This window comes from Limulus polyphemus, unplaced genomic scaffold, assembly GCF_000517525.1.
Source record: "Limulus polyphemus unplaced genomic scaffold, Limulus_polyphemus-2.1.2 Scaffold52, whole genome shotgun sequence".
Lineage (NCBI taxonomy): Eukaryota > Metazoa > Arthropoda > Merostomata > Xiphosura > Limulidae > Limulus > Limulus polyphemus.
In genome coordinates this window covers 509,953-516,179 of record NW_013665662.1, presented here as the reverse complement: position 1 = coordinate 516,179, position 6,227 = coordinate 509,953, and positions in this window count along the sequence as shown.

Genomic DNA, 6,227 nt, shown 5'->3' with positions numbered 1-6,227 from the left:
TACAACGCTAGAAACCGGATTTCGATACCCGTGGTGGGCATAGCACAGATAGACCATTGTGTAGCTTTATTCTTGACTTCAAACAAACAAAGCAACTAGAAATAAGCCTTGTAAAAATATGTGTCGCGATGCACTATGCTCAGGATTTTTCACTTGATTTTCTTTGCGCTTATAAGTAGTTTAAAACTGGAACTCACTCTATTGAGGTAATGAAAGTTGTTAATTCTTCTCAGTCCACATTCTGCTACTTCTAAACGTGTTGATATGCGATTCATTCTAGTCCGAATGACGTCATTAAATTTGAACAATAAAAGCAAAATATTCCGGTTTGTCCAATGTGACTTATACGACGCTATATACAGTCTTTCTAAAAAGTGTCCAAGTGACAAACTACAATGATAAAGTTGCATGAAACATACTATTCTTTGACATGTGCTTGCCCAAAATAATCCGGATATTTATAAATTAACTTTGAAGTCCAAATGAAGAATAATAATCACAGAACACTGATTTTACAAATCAATTAGAGAAGCAAAAGCATGACAAAACAGAAACTGAAAAAAAACACAAATTTGATTTATGAAACTTTCATAAAATAGTTATTAATATTTTCGATGAGGGTAATCGAACCATTGATTTTAGCATTGTAAATCCGAATACTTACCGCTGTCCCACTGGGGGACATTTTAGATGTACGTTATTGAAACTACATGACCGCTTCTGAATCTATATAAATATAACAGTACTGTCTGTTGTCTGTTCATGTAACTACTTCGCAAGGTGTGGATGGATCTTCATCAAAATTGGTGTGGAGGTTCATTAGGTCCATTAGGTCCATTTCAGTTTTGCATTTTACGTTTTGGGGTTTTTATGGGCGTTTTTGCCACTAATTCGCCCTCTGTTGATGGATCTTCATCATATTTGGTATGGAAGTCCATTGGATCCATGGGGAGATACATAAAAATTTTCAGTTTTGAATTTTGCAGTTTTTATTGACGTTTTTTACCACTATTTCGCCCCTATTGGTGGATTTTCACCAATTTTTTACCTTGAAGGTTTGTTGGATACATGCGGAGATACATTCAAATATGCGGTTTCACATTTTGTGTTTTGCAGTTTTTATGGGCGTTTTTTATAATTACATATAAAAGAAGCAACTTCTCATGTCCTAAGATAACTTTTTATTAATCATGAGTTTACATAACTTCCGTTTAGGGGACTGGTACTCCAGCTAGTATATCAATATTTTGTGTACTTGTAAACTGTATGAATCTAAATAGGCAACTAATGAATTGATATGCTTTTTAAAGAATAGCCACAATTTATATGGGTTAGTGTATGGGTTTATAGTAACCTAAATATTCTAAACTAGTTAAAATTTATGGTATATCGTTATGGTTATTTATGACATATCGTTATGGTTAATTAAAGGATATTGTTATGATGATTTATGGTATACCGTTATGGTTAATTATGGGATAAAGTTCTGGTTACTACCGAAAATATCGATATACAACTGATGATTCAGAGTAACCATTATCAGTTTTAATTTTCTTTTGTATTGATTTATAACATCAAGTATTTTTGGGTCAGATCGTTATACAGAACTGTATTAATTCAATGCGTGTAATTGTTGTAAGTTTTCTTCAGTTCTAAAATAAAGTTTACATCCGCTGTTAGGGAACAACAACAAGTTTATATGGATACAAAAAGCATACATTTTCAAAAGATACTGTTAAACATACATTTTCAAAACATTGCCTTAACTGATAATCACAAGACCAGTAAATTCGGTCACTGATTGAAAATTATTAAGGCCTGTTGATTCAAAATAAGATATCAATATGGATTAGAACTGAAATAGTAATAAAATACGTAATATCGAATAAAATAAATTAAAACCATATCATTATTACGGATTATTATTATTTGAGTACAAGTTTCGACACTTTCACGTGTCCTCCTCAGTCCGACTTTTGTTTCTAAAAGGACTATGTATTTCCTTATAGCGCTAAAACCAATACAATTGGCTTACATATTCTACTTTGTTAGCTACAATTTATCTGCTGGTGTTATAAACTTGAAGAAACGTTTCTTGTAAATATGAGAGCTATGTAGCTGGAAAATGTACGGAAGTTTTGTCAAATATCTTGGAATTCTTCACATGAAGATTAGAAAAAAATCCTTAAAGATAAAAATAGTTAATCATTAGGCTTCGTTAAAAACAAAGAAACTAAAAATTACGATTTACAAGTTATAAACAAACTACGATTGAAAAAACGATAAAATACAGGATTAGTGTGGGATCAAATCACACCTTATAAACAGCTATATATTTTAACTCCAAACTTCGGAAGAGTAAATAACAAAGCAATATTTTATTGCTCTGTTTAGGCTGAAGAGCTTTATGGAAGAAGTGCCATCTATTGAGATGTTATATAAAATCATACGTTCATAAATAATATTCAGTGAAATTGACTAGGTAATAAAAGCAACAGTGCTAGTTGAATGTTTTGTACTTTCACGTTCAATGTTGTGAGACACTGTTAAATAGATGTAAGCTTAACTCACAGTTTTGTTTTAATTATAACAATACACTCATTATAATAATACATTCGTATTATTTATTTGTTTGATTATAACAATACACTCCTATAGAAGTAAGTTTAACCCATGAGTGTATTGTTATAATTAAACAAATGAATAATACGAATGTATTATTATAATGAGTGTATTGTTATAATTAAAAGAAAACTGTGAGTTAAGCTTACGTCTATATGAATGTATTGTTATAATGAAAAAACTGTGAGTTAAGCTTACGTCTATATGGGCGTATTATTATAATGAAAACGAAAACTAGTGTATTGTTATAATCAAACAAATGAATAATACGAATGTATTATTATAATGAGTGTATTGTTATAATTAAAACAAATGAATAATACGAATGTATTATCATAATCGACCCTCAGATTGCGAGTCGAGCGCCTTATCCACCTGGCCATGCCGGGCCGCGATACTAACTGAAAATTTGATTTGAAAAAACAACAACATTAAAACAATTCCAACTGGTAAATAACTGAACAGTTTATTGTAATACGTTTTTGAATTCAATCACTAGACCTTTAGCGTTATCTCGTACAAGAAGTAATTACTAATTTAGGAATGGGTTAGAAAGAGAAGGCGAGTTTAAGAATTATTTAAAAGGTAATAAAATGTACAATATTTTTATTAGCTGACTTTGTGAGACCTCGCCCTCTAGATTTGTCTCTTAAAATAATACCCGTGAAAAAAGTTGTACTCTACATAGGATTGGTATATTCAACCTGAACGACACCTTATGCTCCCACCCCCAGTGGTAAGCTTGAGGGTTTTTATATTAAATATCGAGGGTTGATACCCATGTTGGAAACAGTGCAGATAACCCTTTGTGTAGTAGCATTGAGTATAAACATAAACAAACGAAACCTTATGCACACATTGGCTAAACAGCCAAGTCTGAGACCTCTTATGATGCAGGTATAGTCGTCCAGAAGGAAAACAAACAGTCAGCAACACCCGCCACCACAAGGGTTTTGTGCAGCAATCTGAATCGAATAAAGTAACTGACTTCCAATTTAATAAAGCGCTGATAGCGCAACATTGTTCAGAGGCATCGCGGCTTGAGCCTTGGATCTTCCTAAAAATATTATTACAATGAAGACAAAAGATGCAAGTTAATGTTACGTTTATACGAGTGTATTATTATACACTATTTAACAAGTAGAAATTTGTTATATCAGCAAATTTATAATACATTAAAATAGATATAACAAGCAAGAGTTGCGTAGTTATTTGAATGATTGTTTTCTGAGTGTTAGGAGGCTATAAAAACAGAAAGAGTGTGTTGGATATTAAGTTTCCTAAACTACTAAAAGTTAGAGCATTAATATGTCATATAATTTCTAGATCTTTACTATTCTACTGTTACTGTTTTTGTGTCTTTGTTTATCGTTAAGCACAAAGCTACACAATAAGCTATCCGTGCTGTGTTCACCGCAGGTATCGAAACTGATTTTTAGCGTGAGAAGCCTAGAGATTTTACCTCTAAGCCACTGAAGGGCTCAAAAGATCTAATCAGGGATAAAGGGTACACGCTCAATACAAAGTTTTTAATTACAGCTGAAATATAAACGCTTCATCATAAAATATTTAATTATTGCTCAAAGATACATGCTAATCACCAGTATTAAATATTGGTGTCATGTTTTGTTGATACACTCGCTTTAATACTTTTAGTCATTCTGACGTTGTACAACTTTTTCTTCAGTTTTCTCTAACCCTCACTTTTTTAACCACTTGAGTAAAGTACATTGGATGAAATGTAATAGTTTTGTTAGCTAATTTGATTTCATAATACAAAATGTAATGTAATATTATAGCACTTTCTATATTAGTGATAGTGTTGGAGAAGGTGTGGTTTCAATACAACTTCAACAAAAATCTAACAAGTGTATTTTCTTAGGGTAACGCTTCTCAGCTAATTGAAGTTGCATTTTGTATTGAGCTTACGAGAGCACAATATGAGAAAATAATAATAAAAATCAAAATTTAACTCAAGAAAAATCACATAATGCAAGTGATGATAAAACTTGCCTGTAGTAAAAGATAAAAAGATGGTTATAATATATTTAAGTACTTGTCAGTAGAGTTGAAATTAAGATGAATTATTATAATAATGCGATTTAAATTTTAAGCTATTTAGGACTTAAAATCATAGAGGGAGCTCATCACATTAATTTATCATTCGGGTTTCCGTGCTGTTGACGGTGTTTCAGGCTGTTTAAGTGGACTCTTAAGGATTAGATGCACTTTGAAAAAATGATCTGAATACGCAAAAGCAGTGGTAAGCACCTTAGATGGAGCTGTGGAGTCACGGATCTTATGTTTAACACCTATAAATTTGATTTACGCCAAGTACCTGATCATTCAATAGTGCAATGCCACCACGGTTTGACTTATGGTTAGATAACTATGTTACGGTCCTTTCTCAGGGAGAATATTCGAGAGTATAAGGACAGAATAGTTCAAAGAAGGAAACTTTCAGTGTTAACCATGGAGTCAGAAAAACATGCATAACAGGACAAAGAAACCATACCAACAGCCAACCCGGATCAACGCCTTTATACAAAAAATGAAGGCTGAGACTATAAGAGATAACTTTCAGATCGATAGAAGCAATTACAAAGAAGCTAGTACCGTTAACAAGTTAATTAGGACATAAAGGTGACGAAGGCCCATATTCATCCAGACACACCTAGAGATTATCAGCTGTTTTAGGAGAAAAGTGGCTGAAGTAACTGGAATCACAGTATCTCATTCAATCATATACCTATATATCAAGTTTCCCCATGCAGCTACGTAGGACGTGTTACATTAGTTTACTTAAGCGTGATCGCCCTACACGTAAAGGGGAGATCTTTGAAAAGTTTGTCAGTGTGGTCGGTCCAAGAATGACCTAGTTGTCCTTGGTAAAAATAGGACATAATTATGATCATCAGACTGAGGATGATGGACGATGGAAGAAGTATATTGAAAGGTAGCAAGTGACCTCAAATATCGTGCATATAATGTGCAGATAACTATCAGTGTGCATGTGTGTACTAAAAACAATACAAGTGAGTCTAAATATTGAACATCAACGATCATTAGGTCCAAAGAAATTCGTATAACGAACTTGTGACATCGTGCTTAGCCTACGTATATTGGACAACTGGTTGTATTAATCTTTAGATTAACATTAATTATTCTCTTATCACCAATAACAAAAAGTAGGAAAGTTAGATTCTGTTTTGTTCTGGTAATTATTTACAAAGAAAAATCGGTTTGTTGTGTACTTTTGTGTCTGTGTGTTCAGTTTCCAAAACAATATGTGTTCCTATTTGTTTTTTAGGTTTACCGAGTGTAGATTATTTCAAGTCATTAAAGTTTATAAATTTGACCCACTAAAATCTGTACTTGATCCAAAGCATAAGCTGCTGAAGATGTATACATACACGTGGAGAATGTGACACACACACGCACACACACACATTTAATAGTTCCCAAGATATGTTATGAAATCATTACTAGGCAACATAGAAAGCGGACAGAGTGTCATTTCTGAGGGTTAACTTTTTCTATAGTTATTCAATACGCATGATTCAGCATACAGATATGTACACAGTTTGTTTTTTGGAATAAATACG